Raw genomic sequence first — 17,453 nt, 5'->3', positions numbered from 1 at the left:
CTGATTTCGTTTATTTTGGACATCGGGAAATAACATATAAAATTATGGAGCAAATTAAAAAGGTCGACCAGCCACCCCCTGTTCGATCTTATCTGAAATCACACTCTTTTCAAATAACTTTGTGTTAATGCTTCCAAAACAAAGCTGATATGCTTTCACTATCCCTTAAAAATGCAAGTTTGAATTTTCCACTGCTTCTAAATAACTCCAGTAGCCCGTGTAATAATGGTATGTCGAATGTTAGTAAATGCATAGGCCTTAATTTGACTGTGTCCTTTCGTGGAATACTCACTTGTCTTATCAATGCCAACGACTGAGAACTGCTTCTTGTTTCCTGTAGAATATAAAAGGATTTCTACCACTGTCACTTAGAAAGAACATTGCGCCCCGTTAGCCTACAGTAAACTCAAGCACCGCATCACTATGTTTTAACTGTCCACAGTTCTGGCATTAAAAAGTTGAAATATTGAAAATTGTCAAAAATAACAAAGACTTTCTATCCAGTGACAACTTGTTTGCCTCGCTCGAGTTAGCTTGTTTAACTCACTGTTTCTCCAAATTGTTATCTGGCGACACTTTTACTCATTGAAAATAACACTTCAGTCCTGATGTGTTATGGGAACCTTCCAGCGCTTTAAACGCCTCAACCCATCAAACCCCTTCAGCCCCTTAAACCCCTTCAATCGTTTAAATGCCTTCAGCTCTTCAAACCCCCTCAGCCCTTCAGACCCTTCGGCCTCTCACATCCTATCAGCCTTTTAGAGCCTTCAACCCCTTAGGCGCCGAAATGACTGTGAACCATGAACCAAAAATGCAATTTGAAACCCTATTGAACATTCGTTTCAGACATTTAGTTTTACATCCATGTTGTAACTCAAAAGACGATAAGAACCAATGTTTATTCAAACCCAGGCGCAAGCAGCTGTACACAAAAGCTATCAGATCAAGTAGGTACAACCGAGTTCTTTGTCGCAAAAAATATCTTTCGAGGTACTCACAATGCCGCTGAGTGAATTCCTGGAATGTGCGGTAGTTCCACGTATAAAATCAAGCAGGTGCACCATACATACACATACACACTGTCAGTAGCACGTTTAGCAAAAACCACGAACGCGTAACCAACATCCGCCGCCTTTGGGAAATCCTGAGCACAGTTACGCTGTCGTCCCTGATGCCGTCGCGACGGCGTCTGCGGCGTCTTTCTCGATCGTTGGATATTTTTGAAACCGAACGGACGAAAAGGTGCAAGGAACAGGGCACTGAAATGCCTTTTTCTTGATTCGCACAGCCAGCTTCTCTAGAAGATATAGCTATCACGGATAGAACGAGAAGCCAATGCTGAGAGTCCGCTCGTTGTCCCGCATCTAGTTAGTGCTTGTTGACGGAGCGAAAAGGGCGTCCAGCTTCGGAGGATGGCTGTATTTCGACTGACAAAAAACAGGTTTTCTTCAATCAAAGAGCAAAATTTACCCCTCCCATTTTCCCCCGCAACCTCTCTCCCTCGCGAGCGAAGGCGAGAGGGTACGCGGGGAGGTGTCCTAGGCATACTTACTCCAGCCCGTGAAGCACATACACAGAACACACAGAGACGTTGCGGCCACCCGATACAAAATGGCCAAGCGACTTCCCCGACGCATATATCCTGTAGGGTCACGTGATCTCTACCACGCACCCGTTAGAACAATTTCGATGGCTGCTGTGGTTTCACGGAAAGAACTGAAACTCACCCCGGAGGCATCTAAAAAAACTATGACGGGTATCTTACACTCTTTAGATATTTCTAAACGGTACGTCAGACCGTTTAGAAAATTTTGACGAACAACTCAAACCCCTCAAAAATTTTTCAAGGGTTAGTTCAAAACATTTAAAAAAACCTCGGTGGGTCACATAGATAGTTTATCAATATGGACGGGGCAGTGACTTCAAGGTGCCACCAAGTCCACTTCGTGATCTGAGATTCGCTCCGCGTTTCCAACCTCCACGTGGTAGTGCTCATTACGGTGAAGGTATTCGTTCATTTTATCTCCCAAAAATCTTTATTGAAGTGCCCGATTCTTTGCTTGACCTTACATCAAACAAGAAGTTAAAAAAAATCTCTGAGAAGCCTGTTCTCCGACGTGTATAGGCTGGAAACTCTGCTGCTTTTTAGCTCTTATTACTTTGTTTCGTACCGAGGCACTTAAAGTTTTTTTCTTACATTTTCCTTAGTAGACACACAAACTGATGGGTGTATTTATTGTGTGAAACCTACTTTCTTTTGATTCTATGAGTTTGATTTCTCATGTAAGCACACCCAGAGTGAATTCGCCTGACTGAGCAAAAGACATCCATGTCTACAATCCAATACATCGGGGAGGTTTTAGTTGGTTTGTTTTTGAGTGCTTTTGTGTGTGTTAGTGTTTTTCGTTAGGACTCATCTTCAACCTACATAAAACTTGACTAAAACACTAACTCTGACTTTCAGCCTGTGCTTTGATAAAACATTTAAATGTGTGTGTGTGTGTGTGTACGCGCGTGTGTGTGTTTGTGTGTGTATGTGTGTGCGTGTGTGTGTGCGCATTTTCCCCGTGCACCTGATGTGAGTCCCTGCGAAAATTCGGTCTGCTACATCAAATGCAGGGTCTGTTCTCACAAGTATCTGCTGCTTTGACTAGACACGACACACAACTGGCTATATTTGCAATGTTAACGCTGAAGCGTTAAGGAGCTCGTGTCGCAGAAAAGCTGGCGTCGGTGGCGTGACGCGGAAATACTGACTGGTCGATATGGTCATGAGCTCGCGCTGTAAATTCAAACAACTCATAACACTCACGTTAAATGTGATGTCACGCGTCGAATGAAAGTGATTAAAAATATGACATGTAATGCGAAGTAAAAGGTCACCGCATAGCTCACATGATTTATCTTTAAAACGTAAAACACATTCCTTATCGGGATACTGAACCGAAATTAGGAGTGCAAAAAACAAGTCTGGGAGCGATAGGCGAGACGTTGCAAAACACAAAAACACCACTCATACAGCGATATCTCTAATGGATGGCCGTATTTTTGGAAAACTAAGTGCGCGAATAAACACGGCCAACAAGGCCGACGAGACATGTGACGTCACGATTCTTGCTCCCTCTCCTCTTCGCTTCGTCCACTTAAGTAAGTGAACCGAAGCGACGAGGAGAGAAGCAAGGCCGCTTCGCCTCATTCTTAACTGCTCGAAGAGAATCGTGACGTCACATTCCTCGTTTTGGTCGCGCCCTTCTTTTCAAAAAATTCAACCATCCGTTCGAAATGTGGGTGTTCGCAAAATAAGGCCACAGAAGCGTTGAATGTGATGCTACGAACTCCAAAACCCCACTCATACATCGATACCTGGTTCAACACCTCTTTCACGAAAAAAACTTTGTAATTGTAGGCGAGATTTAAAACCACGACCCTTCGGTTGCGAGTCAGAGACGTTACTGACTAGGACATGTCCAACGAACTTTGAAGTCTTGCATATTTTCAAAGCACGTTATGAGTAACTTTTTCCATTCAAAGCAGTAGCTGTAAACAGAAAACTGAGGAAGCAGTGGGTAACCCCTCTGCACATAAAAATGTTGCTAAAGAAAAACCGCTTAGATAGGGTGTTCGTAAAGAAATCAAGAAAAGCTATAACGCTTAAAAAAAATTAGAAACGAATTAACGTCCGAGCTAAGGAAAGCAAAGTTGTCGTACTATCCGCAAAAAGTCTATCATGCCACAAGACAGCGCCATGAGGTTTTTTGGAAAGTTATAGATGAAGCTCTTAATCGCACTAAGGTATCTTCCTGTATAAGAGAACTATCCCTAGAAGGTAGAACTATGTCGAAAGCGTGCCTAGCCGAATTTTTAACGCCCACTTTACAAATACACAGACTACTGCTTATGACGACAGTGCCATTCGTTATGTCAGACACGTCGATTATACTTTTTTCCTGACCCCATTGACAAGGAAGTCTTCAACATAGTTCAGGGCTCGCAAGCAGTAACATTAGTGATATTGACAAGCTAGAAATAAAACCAGCGAAATTTGTAAAGGACAGTATTGTGCCATGCCTAGCGCTTAAATAAATGAATACATATATATATATATATATATATATATATATATATATATATATATATATATATACAACGCGCATGGTAGCGGGGGGCCGAAGGCGTCGGTATAGAAGAAGAAAAGAAACCCTTAGTGGAGGAAAACAGCAACAACGGACGATTTAATTTCCGACGTTTCGGCCGGAGTCCGGCCTTCGTCAGGAAGAACTTCAACAGATGAACGCGGGTGGTATTTATACAATGCTACGGTTGAGTCCGAATTCTGGCGGGGAGACGGTTGTAGCTTTCGTAAAAGAGAAGCGTAGGGCAGTTCTTATCCGTGTGAACAAGCTGGACGGTCGGGGCCCCGACCGTCAAGCTTCCTCCCCCGGGTAAGAACTGCCCTACGCTTCTCTTTTATGAAGGCTCCAACCGTCACCCCGCCAAAATTTGGACTCGACCGCAGCATTGTATAAATACCACCCGCATTCATTTGTAAAAGTTCTTCCTGACGAAGGCAGGACTCCGTCCGAAACGTCGAAAATTAAATCGTCCGTTGTTGCTGTTTTTACTAAGGGTTCGTTTCTTCTTCTTATATATATATATATATATATATATATATATCATTATCTGGGATATTTCCCGCAAATGTGAAGTTTGCTAAAGTTTCAGTCATATACAAATGTGGTGATAAAAACATGGTAAAAAAACTTTAGGTCTATATCCGTGGTGTGTTTTCTCTAAGGACTCCAGAAAATTATTTTTGCCCGTCTCGATCATTATTGTGTAAATCATTGTGTGTCAACAGACAACCAGTTTAATTTTCGAAAAGACAAATCAAAAACTGCAGCTGCGTTTTTTTTTTTAAATTAAATTATAATGCGGAACATACAAAAGAGGCTTATTACATTAGGTGTGTTAATCGATTCTAGCAAAGCATTTCATGTCTTAAATCACAAAATTTTGCGCGCGAAATTAAGTCGCTAAGGCGTCCATGGTGTGCCAGTTCTTTTACTGAAATAGTATTTACAACATAAGAAACAGTGTCTTGCTATTGATGGTCATTCTCTTCTTTGTGAAATATACAGCACGCGTTCCACAATGAAGTATATTAAGACCTCTTCTGCTTAATGCCTACATCAATGTTATTGTGAACATTGATATAGCACAGATTATTATTTATGCAGACGATACAAACCTGTTTCACTATGGTGACGATGCTAATACAGTGATATGCAAAGCAAACTCTGTTCTAAGAGAGTTTTCTATGTTGTCTGCGGTAAATCAGCTCAACGTAAACCCAACAAACTCCAAGGCTATTTTATTCAGGGCTACAAATAAACCAATCGTACTAAATCTTAAATCCAACTTGGCAGTTCGACAATTGGACTAGTAAATGAACATAAAATTTTAAGTGTATTTTTTTCGGGGCACTGGATATGGGAATCTCATTCCAAGTATCCAATTGGTAAAATTTCTCAAATTGTCATAATTGCCACTCGTTGTCGTAGTGTTTTGCCCCACAACATTAAGCTAGAAATTTACCGTGCTCCATTTCGGTCTCGTTTAAGGTATTGTCATCTTGTGTGGGCTACAACAACAAAGACAGTAATAATATATCTTCAAGATATAATATTAGTACTGAAAAATATATTGCGCTCTATTGCGGATGTTTCGCGTAGACTACGCGTAACCTTGGTTTACAAAATTTTTAATATTTTCTATCCTGTGGGAACATGTGCGAGTACAGTTTACCTTAAACGCTTTGTGTCTTATCTGAGGTATTTGTAGATTTTTCGTACATTCTTTCAGGACTTAAAAAAAACCGAAACAATGTTAACATACGTCATACTGAAACATATCTGTTTTCTCAATCTCGCATATACCTAACTTTCAGTCACTACGTCATAATGTACCATCCTTATTAAGCAAGTATGTCACAAACAGCCCACACATGTACGCGTTCAATAAAAACAGACATCCGCTTGTACAGTTTGTAGATTCAGGAAGTGAGATATTTAAATGCATCTTTTTGTTATGACTTTGTTATGTAAACATGTGATTTTGAATATGAAAGCTGCTGAAAATGTAAAGGGATCCGAGACCCCGTCAAGCAGCTTATTAACAACTTTTTGTTTGGCGATTCCTCCTGTTTTTTTTTTGTTTTTTTTAAATAAACCTTTGATTTGATTTGACTGCTGCCATGTTTTGGCCGGGTTATCAGGACAGCCAAAAAACAACAAAATTGACATTCGAAGTCAATTTTCATTGTCTTCCCACTGTTTTTGAATATTAGCCCACTCAATGGACACGCATTGGGAAGGCGCAAGCGTGGTCTCCGATACAGTGTTCATCTCAGCTCAGTCAACTTCGCTTCAACGGCACTTGTCCTAGAAAAGAGCCGTTGAACTGATATGTCGCTATCATGTTGTCTCCTTTCTAGATATACAAAATTCGCCAGCACGTCTGTCTGCGCAGCCTCGATTATTTGAACAGCAGCAAGAATACTAACTGTGTTACCCCTATCGGTTTCGGGACCTGGATTCATTTCGACATCCCCCGAGATTACTAAGAGAAGCCGAGATACAAAAAAAAATGTACGAGCACTGTAAACAGTAATGGCAAAACACTTTCCATCAAAAGTGCGCATTGTGGGCACGACAGCAAAAATGAACAAAGGTCATTGCTGTGAAAGCATTTGGCATATTTGAGGTAACCGACCTAAGTGAACATGCGAATAAGCGTCATGGCTTCCGTTTAGGTGTCGTGCCCCCATAATTTGTCAGTCAACAGTGAATAAGCAGGCGTTTGTCAGCGGTAATGTACTACATGAAATATAAACGCTGGGAACTGAAGTGGAAGGTTGTACATAGCTTTATTTTGTCTTACCCGAGAGATCTTACAACAGCAACGAGAACTGGGTAAACACGAACAAAACCAGAGGATGATAAAGATGTGCGCTTTTCGCCATTCAAAAACTAGCTTGCGCCATCTGCCGAAAGGTCTCTAAGCTATAATGAAGAGCAATTGTGCATCAATAACACTCCATTAGCGGTTGTATTTAATTTGAACGTCTCGATTTTTTTTTTTTTCGTAGGGCTACAATAGTGTTGATTTGCCGGCTAAGCGATTAGAGGGAAGCTTCCATTTTGTTGCTTTTTTCAGTTTTTTTTATTATTTTGATACGCTTGCTAGGGGTTACTTTGCAGCGTTCATTGATCTATACCGAAAACACCTTAAGCAAGCTATTTATGTGTAATGATTTATAGGTAGCCTCGTTGCTAACCTGTTGTAAAGGATTTAACGAGTTCTACTGCAACACCTATAGCGTGAAAAGCACAGCCCGCTCTCTGACGTTTAGAAACACATTACTCATATATCGCAACCTCGCAGCTACAAGATATTAGTCAGCTACGAGATATACCGAATGTTCAAGTTGGATTTTGCAGCCTGTGTGATTCAATAAATCCATCGAGACATTTCTGCGAGATGTTAAACCTCTGATACGGCTTGCCTAGGTCACAAAACCTTTTCGTGTTTTCTTATAATTATTTCCGTTAAAAAAGCTACACTTTACCGTAAGAAGTTCCTGAATTAAATTATGTTAATATCTTGGAGAAAATTACAACTGCAAAAAATATATATAACTCACTGGTTAGACGTAACAACGGGAAATATTGATGATAAAATGGTCCAGTTCTCTACAAACATGTTTTCGCCGGTCTAAGTCTGGCAAAAACGGAAACATTGTGGTATAGTATTGCTTTCGTGAAATCTTCGCCTGCGCAGTGTAATATTTATTTGTCCTTGCCACACGCACTCGAACTGTGTCCTAATCATAACGGTTTACTAATTACAGTCGGCACTCGGTGACCTCAGCTGCAACCAGCTAACAAAAAGCCAACTCGAATTTACCGTGAGTGTCACCCTAATGGTACTACTTTTAAGTTGTTGATGAACCAGATATATAATATCTCCATTAAATGTGATTCTTAACTTTGAAGTCGTTATATTTCTAACGTATACGGACATGAAAACTCGGGTGGTAATTTTATCTACTGCAAAGAACAATGTAATAGAAAAAAAAACGATTTAAAAATTAAAAAAACTACGAGTGTGACACTTGTACAAGTTAAATGGAGAACTATACTTCTTTTCACTTTTAACACCGGCCGCAGCCAATTGCCGCAGCCGACGCTACGATACAATGGAGTCGACCAATCAGCGCCAAACGAGCACCGTCACGGTGATCCTCGTTTTCGTGGGTTTGCTGTCGCCTGTTAAGCCAATCACGCGCAGGACCAATCACTGTGAGTGATTGCATGGTATTGCTGGAAATAGCAAACCTACAAAGGCAACGAGCGCCGTGACGACGCACTTTTGGCGGCACTTGATCGGCTCCGACCGATCGTGGCGTGTACGCTGCTGTCGGAGTTAAGACTTAAAGTGAGACCGTGTATACACCAGTGTTTACATAGAAGCCCGCGTTGCCCGCACCAGGTGTGGGCACTGCGCCTGCGCAGAAACCAAATTCGGGAGGAGGGAAGCATCTGCGCATGCGCAGTACCGACAGCAGCGCCACCGCTCTGGCGTGACGTTATTGAGTTGATTTGGTCTGTAGAAAAGGTCTCAAACTCATTCGGGTTTGGGGGCCAGATATCCCATCTCTGACGAGGTCCGAGAATAAACACAAAACAGGGAGAGGGGGGGGGGGGGGAATAAAAAGAAAGAAAAGAAATATCTGTTTTAAGAGCAAAATAAAAAAAAAAACTGCCCGTTTTCATTGTGCAAAGTAGCCGAGTCTCTCAACAGCGGAACGTTTGGTATTTTCTGGAGAAGGAAACTCGTGCTCTCTGCTTTACGCAAACTTGCCGTTTTAAAGCGGTGACATCTTTAACTTTTGATGTCATTCTCTGATTACTTTTGGGCCCTTCCCTGACGTGATAACGAGATCTGAAATGACACCGCACCGCCAACGTTCTTGCATTTTTTTTTTCTCAATAAAACGAGAGAGCAAGCACACAGTCGCTGCCACTGTCACTCAGTTCCCTCGGGAAGTATTTAAATGCATCGTATGTCTCCAAAAAGCAAAAAAAAAAACTGTATTCAAAACTTCTCGTTCCCCTGAAAATTTTTAGAACAGCATTATAAAACTTTTTTTTTCGGCTTTAATGATTTTTCTTGACAGCTACAAAGCAAAGTTCACAGTTTTATGTTTGAAAGTTGTTCCTGCTGAGCGTGCGTTCGTGCAGTCGAGGTGCGTCCTGGGGCGTCTAAGCTCGTCAGAACACAAAGTTGGGGCCTAAGTTGACGGAGTGCACCGATTGGCCCATTACGAAGATGGCTTGGCGCTTTTTACGCAAACGTCCAAATCGGTGCGCTCCGCGAACTTTCGGCTCTAACTTTTTGTCTGGTGAGTCTAGGGACCCTGGAGAGCTTGCGCTGGTAGCATTGTAGTGGATTGTCGTGCAGTTGAATAACACTAGAAAGAGCTGAGAATCATATACATTGAAAGGAAACAATACTCAGTACGAAATATCAGGGAATACACAAAAAAAGTGAAAGCCGTTTACAACTCCCTGTAACACCGAATTAGAGCGCAGCTCTTGAGGAGGAGGAGGGAAGGGTACTGGGGGGTGAAGTGACATAGGGGGGGTCACGTGACCTTGGGGGTCACGTGACGATGCCGATGATGTCATCAGTGACGTTACTGAAGACGTCATTCGTGATGATGACAATGACGATGCGGATGCCGGTGACGTCATCAGTGACGTCACTGATGACGTCATCAGTGATGATGACGATGACGATGCGGATGCCGGTGAGGTCATCAGTGACGATGACGATGCGGACTCCGATGACGTCGCCATCGCTGATGACGTCATCGGAGTCCGCATCGTTATCGTCACTCATGACGTCATCAGTGACGTCATCAGTGACGTCACTGATGACGTAATCCATGATGATGACGATGCAGATGCTGGTGACGTCATCAGTGATGATGACGATGCGGATGCCGGTGAGGTCATCAGTGACGTCACTGATGACGTCATCAGTGACGATGACGATGCGGAGTCCGATGACGTCATCAGCGATGATGACGATGACGATGCGGATGTCGGTGACGTCATCAGTGACGTCACTGATGACGTAACTCGTGATGATGACGATGACGATGCGGATGCCGGTGACGTCATCAGTGACGTAACTGATGACGTCATCAGTGATGATGACGATGACGATGCGGATGCTGGTGAGGTCATCAGTGACGTCACTGATGATGTCATCAGTGATGATGACGATGACGATGCGGATGCCGGTGACGTCATCAGTGACGATGACGTCATCGGGGAGGTCACGTGACCTCGGCGGGGGTCACGTGACCTCGGCGGGGGGGTCACGTTACCCTGGGGGTGGTCACGTGACCTCGGGGGGGGGGGTCACGTGACTTTGGGTGTCACGTGACCTTGGGGTGACCTTGGGGGCCACATGACCTTGGGGGGTCGCGTGACCTTGGGGTGACCATGGTTACGCCGACGCCGACGCCAACGGCGACGCCGACGCCGCTCAAGCCGGGAACGGGTCCCTAAGAGCTGCGCTCTAATAGGTGATCAAGTGTTATCGAAGCAGAGTGTTTCGAACGTAAAGGAACCGACGTCATTAAACGATTATTTATGAGGCCTGTGGCGCTTGACACAGGGGAACGGGGATAAGCACCCACTTGATGACTGGGGGCCGCGGGTCTGAGACCCGTGGTGCATAGGAACAGGATATCCAATAAGTGAACATTTATATTCAGTGATGCGTCAGGTGTTAATAAACGTTCTTTAGTCGAACTGAAGGAGCCAGGAAGTCTTTTGAAATAAAAACTCATCGGGTATCTTTTTTTGAAACCGCCAAAAATACCCGTTTGAGTTGAGCTGTTGCACATTGTCACTGATGGTGGGTGTGACTTCTATCTCTTTTTGTAATCGCTTAGTGTTCAAGCTGTTTCCCCACCATAAACACTACAAATTAAGAAAAATAGCAGTTTGATCATACTAACATATTTTCACGTTCCTACAGGAAAGGAATATCGGATGGTTTTTGGTAAGGATAATATTTTTATACCATCATGTTGTCCGCGAACACAGACTTCATAGCCGAGTATTATTTCTGAGTGTCAACCTTCATGCATATACAATACTCGAACAGTTTACGAAAACTAATCTGACCATGCCAACGGTGGGTTAAGGATTGCGTCATACTGCTGAGGGTCGTATGAACGCAGATGCTAACTTCGCCATCTGGCAAACGAAATTCAAGGTCCTTCAATCGTCCAAGAAGAAAATGGGGTAATTTATATTGCTGGCAATGGAGGTTAGTTTAAAGTCTACGAGCACTTCAGGTTCAGCGGTTTGAGCATGTTTTGTACACAGACATGTGTGTAAGGTGTGGAATCGACGAAATGTGACTCCCAACCTGTTCCGCTGTCGCCATCGAATTAACGGCAACAAATCTAGCGACTCCTGTGCCGCATGGCCCGTAATTACCTTTTTCTGTCGCGAAGTGGAAATTCACGGTGACATCTTGCCACTCGATCAAGGGCTCCAGGACACCCGCCAGAACCTTGCGCAAAAGCTCAAGGTCGTTGACAATCGTGCAGCGAAGGCGTGAAATATTCGTTGGTGTAGGCGCCGTGTTGCAACTGGCTATGCCGGGGCAGTCTCGCGAAGTCTCGCGCGCCGTGAGAGGCGGAAACAAGGTACGGAAAGCGCGCCACTGAGAGCTTTAAGGGGCACTCAGGCGATCTTTTGAGCTACCCCAACTAACTATATATTCGGAATCATCGGCCTTCACCCGTTTAGGTAAGCAATTAAGTATCGAGAAATTAAGAATTGCTATTGGGAAATCGGCAAGTGAACATGATGTCAAAAGGAACATTCAAATACACCCGCGCTTTTCAGTGCCGTGATGTCAGGAGGGGGCAGGCTTGCAGGTCGAGCGGGCTGTCTAAGTACAGACTATGCCGAGCATTTGTTTAGTGCCGCTGGGCCGGTGCTGGAGCAAGCTCCCAAAGCATTCATTTGACAACCTTAAACTGCTTTTAATCAGTTGGCAACAAAGTCTACGATTTAAAGAGTGAATCCTTGCCTTCCCCTCACGTCACTTTTTCATCGTTGCCAGTATAGACTTCCTTTAAAAAAACGGGGTGGGTGACTATTTCAGCGATGTTCTTAGGTGCTGTAAAAGCTTGGTTGGCTGGGCAAGTTGGTAGTGGACATTCATATTAAATATAGCACAAAACAGACGGGACAAAAAGACGAAGAAGCACACAGGACAAGCGTTTGTCCTGTGTGCTTCTTCGTCTTTTTGTCCCGTCTCTTTTGCGCAATTTTTAATATGAATGTTCTTAGGTGCGTTTCTTCAATTTTGAGGCAAATCGGGGACTATGAAGAAAACGCCGGGGTATTCCTTTAAAGAAGATGGCAGGATTACATTGGGCTTTAATATTTCTTGCCGGTTTCTTAGCTTCTTTTAAAATAAACAAATCAAAACTTTACACTTGCTGCATAGCAGGTCTCGCTCCGAAACACTGAATCATGTAGAGGTTATAAAAAGGTCATTTTTTTCACTCTAGTTAAGGAACATTTCAGACATGTGTAATCTTACTGGGGGAATGAAACTCATTACGGTTGTGCCCAACAATGTGGGCTTTCTTTTAAATCAAAATATTATTAATTTATTTATCATTCTTTCAAAATAAATTTGGAAAAACTCTTAGTGTAATTTTTGTGCCCCCAAGAAAGAAAAAAATATTATTAAGTAAACGAATTTTTGAAGCAAATAGTTTGCTAGCCTCTTTCAATTCCGCAGGCATGTTGCATCAACTCACGAGAAAATCGCAGTGAAAGGACCCTCTTAATCTTTACAAACACAGGCATTCCCTTGGCCGCTAAAAGACATTCGTCACTTCTGTTTCGGAAGGGGTTTTCGAGCCCGTTGAAGTAAAACTTTCTGAGGCTATAAATTTCTTTAAAAAAAAGAAAAACGAAGCATGGGACCTGGCGAGGTCACCCTGTTGTGCTATAAGACAGATAAGCTGGGATTAGTCGTCTTACAAAAGTGTGAAAAAATCTCCAACAAATCTCTCGCTACCTAGCAGTTCAGCTAATCACCTGGAGAACTGGTCAGAAAATATTTCATGAACATCACAAGAGGTGCTATGGGGGAGCTTGCTTGTCTTCCTATTTGACGGGAACTTCGCGGAGGCGTGCATTAACAATAAACATTGCTTCGGGCTTTTTCTGTAAAAGGGTATGTTGGTCACAAAAGAAATGTTCCTTATATGTGCAACAATGGTGGTTTTTTTTTGTTTTTTGTTTTTTTAGACATCGCAATACACCGATAGCACCAAGCGTTCGGCGCCAACGTGAAGCCGCCATAGCCTTAGTTCACGGGAGGCAGGCGGCAGTGCTCGAGCGCGTGCGGAGCTCCAGCTAGGTCGTGGCGCGTACAGAAAGACTAAATTTCGCTCGATGCATCGCGGCAGCGCCGGCTTACCGAAACTGGCTGATGAAAATGGTTTACTGAAAGTGCGGTTGCTCAGCCAGAATTGTAAAACCCGCCTGGAACCTAGTCTCGACGTCGAGCACCGCAGCGACCTACCACGCTCTTGCAGCCCGAACGACGACTCGCGACTGAAAGTAGCGGTATAAGGTTTAAAAGCGAAAACAGACAAGGACTTTAGAAAATAACACAAACATCAGGAACAGCGCGCTACTCTCAAATCAAAGTAGCGCCTTGTCCCTTTCGTTTCAAGTTATTTTCTATTTTCCCAGTCTGTTTGCGCTTTTAAACCTTATACCTCTCATGGGCCAACTAGCTCAGACCAAAGTTTTAATGAAAATAGCGGGCAGAATCTCATCGTGTGAATCAGGCTCTAGCGTCCGGTTCCGCGACGTTCACGCGGAATGGATCGCCGCATGCCACATTTTGACACGATGTTTTGCGGTGCAACGAGCCTCGTTAACTTCGCTCAGGTCACTAAAGTAGTCCGACATTGCTATGCGGACAGCAGGTCGTCTGCTTCTTGCGCAGTAGTTGCAGTGACGTCAGAACGCCGCCGCGCTCTGATTGGCTCCGATTGGAAGGACAGTGGGTAGACCTCATTGGCTAGATGCCTTGAGGCCTGCCCCCTATTTTTCTCAATCAGCCAATAGGAGCTCGGCGTTTTGACATCATCGCAACACCTTTGCAATACACAGAAAACTTGCTCTCCGCATAATAAGATCCATGGGACCCGCGTTTTTAAGCTGTCGGTGAGTCGGTGATTATAAGATCTTCAAATAAATATTGTGACTGCGAAACACATCTGATGCATCGCCTATATAAAGCTTGGGGAAAATACTGTAAATAAGAGTATTCTAAATAGCTCACCTGTGTGCTTACCGCCTCATCCCAGCAAGGACAATGGAAACAATACGCGGCATACAATACAGTCTAAAAATGCATCTACATTGCCTTTCCTGGATAGCAGACAGACAGTCAATCATGGCAAACAATAATAGCGATCTAAACGATTGACAAAGATCAGGATATCATTAGAACAAAAAACAATGATGTGCGCAGAGACAATGGACAAGTGAAACGTCATGCTCGTTGTAGCCCTGCAGATCGTTTTTTTTTTTTTTTTTTCTGTCTACTTGTATTCTTGGCTGCGTCATTCACTGAGATTCCACAATTGTTCTCCGTGATTCACTGTCTCGTGTTATGCAAAAAAAAAGAAAACTCATACTTTTTTTTGTCTTGTTCGTTATGGTCAAAACATCGCTACTATAAGAATATTTGGAGCATAAACCTCTTTCCCGCAACGCGCTTAGGGAAACCAACCTTCGTAATCCAAAAAAAGGAGCTTGGTAAATAACGTGACTGAACAGATGTTTATTCCTAAAAACGCGGTCTGCACTGCGTCACTGAGCCTTGTGACAGATCACGCTATGATTCCTGGAGCACTTCTCCGACTGGTGTGTTTAGCATCCTATTCCGCCCATACATCAAAAGTGGTAACGAAGTGGGAACAAATGACGCCACAAAAGTGTCAGGCCGTCGGATGTTACGATCCTGTCGGTTGGTCCGAGAAATGCTGGCGAAAAGCACGAGCGAACGCGAGTGTCGCTGTCGTCACGGCGTCCCAACTCCTGGCTCCCGAAGCTTCCGTGAGCTGTCAACCTGGAGTGCGACCTGCAGAAGGACAGGCGTCTGCCACATCCACCACCGCTGTTGGGACGCCGCCAGGCTCGGGATTGGCAACAGCATGACGCCCGTATGACGCCACCAGACGGAAATCGAGGAACCACTCTTATAGACGAAGTAAACACACCAACTGGAAACGCGTTCCAGGCACCACAGTCGTGTCCTGTTAGCATATAATTTCTTCTGTCGCTGTCTTAAGGAGTTTTACTTCAATAAAGTACAACCAATTAGCCCAACTTATCGTCCTAACACCAACGCTATCTGATTGTACTTAATAACTCTTCCCCATTCACTTTTTTTTTCCATTCTCTTGGTAGTTCTGTATTAGAAGGAACTCACGGGAGGACACACATGAGTGCTTACTTGTAAGTTGCTGGCTTCTCTGTGCTCACATAGCCTAACAAAATCGCGTCATGTTTGTGCTAATCTTAAATCTTACACCGCTGTATTTTGAAATGGCGTACTAGAGAAGCACAATTACTTATTTAACGCTCAGGAAACTTATCAGCGTACGCAGAGAGTGGCACGAAGGTATCGGGACACGGTCAAGTGCTTGTTCGTGTCCCCTTATTTTTATGCATATTTGTTTTTGTTTACAAGTTCCCGGAGCATTATGGATGAACTAGCCAGACAACAAGTCTTGTTTGACTTATTTTACAGTTTTGTACCACAAATGACACCAACAGGTCCGAATTGCAAAAAAAAAAACACAATTAAATTGTAATAATATTAAACGTGCCTCTCATGCCTGAAGGTATATATTGAACGAATACATTGAACGTGTCTCTCTCTTTTTGAGGTTGCTGTATATGTATTTTCAGTGCCTCTTCTTCTTTTACCTTATCTTGCTTGTCAGATGTCGCTATATGTTCTGTTTGTTTTGTGAGTTATTTTTGGGATAGCTATGTCTTCTTTATGCTTATACTTTTTATCTTGTCATAATTTGCTGTGTACCACACAAAAGGCCCTGTGCTGTTTGTGGACACATAAATTAAAGACTATTATTATTATTATTATCATGCCTTCGTACGTTCAGTTGCTAGATAAAAAATTGGCATGGTACAAAAGTCGTTAAGCTTCCTCATAACCCTCATGAGCAATTGTCAAAAGTGCACATTGACAAAGGGCTCTAGAACGGTGTCGGCACTTTCGAACGCAAAATTAATTGGCCCAGTTTTGTTTTACATGGAATTTGCTACTATAATGTTAGCCTTTTCCAGTTGATCTGGAACAAAACATTTGTTGTATGTTTTACTGATGCTCCAAGCAAAGCATCGATTATATAAAATCGCATTCGAATAGAGCCGAGGCCAAGCCCGTTTATTGATGAAATAGATTTACCGTCACTAAGCAAAATAGTGATATGCAACATTTTAGACGGTCTTGAGTTTATGAAGCGCTATTTGTTTCCTTGGTTTTACAGAACGGCATGGGAGATGGTGAGCGATATATTTGGGAGGCATGTGTGGGCTCAAAGTTTAACATGGTTACTAAAGTATATTTTGTTGAACAATTTATGTCTCTAACAAAATATCAATATAAATTTTAATTATTGATCCCTTTTCAGCACCTGAAATGTTACATAAACAAGGCGAAATTGACCAAGAAACGTGAATTACCCAGTATTCGAACAAATATAAAGTAGAAATCTACCAATTCATAATTTTTTTAGATGTAGGTATTGAACAATTAAGATCAGAATAGCAGTGAGAGTGCCATTTCCACCAACTTTGTCGTCATCATCAATACACTCGTCATTGTCACATGTTACGGGTTTTTCAGCCTGGTCACGGCTGAAGAACAGCATTGGAAATCAAACGTATTGTTAACTCGATGTATTTTACAAACAACGTGAAATAATGCATTTGCGACCTCGTGTGCATATCAGTTGGTCCATCCGATCCTTACTTACTAAATCAACTAGACGAGTTCCGACCTGTCTTTCCCAATACCTGAAAAAAAAAACTGTGTCTAGAAGGCATTTATAGGGTGTCCACAATACATCACAGCGCTCTAAACAAAACTGGACAAATCGGCGCCTGCAAATAGAAAGCTTGAAGTCTCATTGAGGGTGTACTGATGAGGTGAATTTGACCTGGTAAAGTTTAAAGGCGTAGCTTTCTTCTTGTGAAAAATTAGAACAACAAACTTGCCCGAGTCAAGGCGTT

General features: G+C 43.0%; 1 pseudogene; it reads right to left on the bottom strand.

The window, feature by feature from the left end:
• Positions 1-17,043, bottom strand: part of LOC120843094 — a 150,771-nt pseudogene extending 133,728 nt beyond the window's left edge.
• Between the last annotated feature and the right edge of the window lie 410 nt (positions 17,044-17,453).

The sequence above is a fragment of the Ixodes scapularis genome, unplaced genomic scaffold (genome assembly GCF_016920785.2).
Source record: "Ixodes scapularis isolate PalLabHiFi unplaced genomic scaffold, ASM1692078v2 PGA_scaffold5__190_contigs__length_132052651, whole genome shotgun sequence".
Classification (NCBI taxonomy): Eukaryota; Metazoa; Arthropoda; class Arachnida; order Ixodida; family Ixodidae; genus Ixodes; species Ixodes scapularis.
The sequence above is the reverse complement of the archived record's forward strand: the minus strand, read 5'-3'. Positions and strand labels throughout refer to the sequence as shown.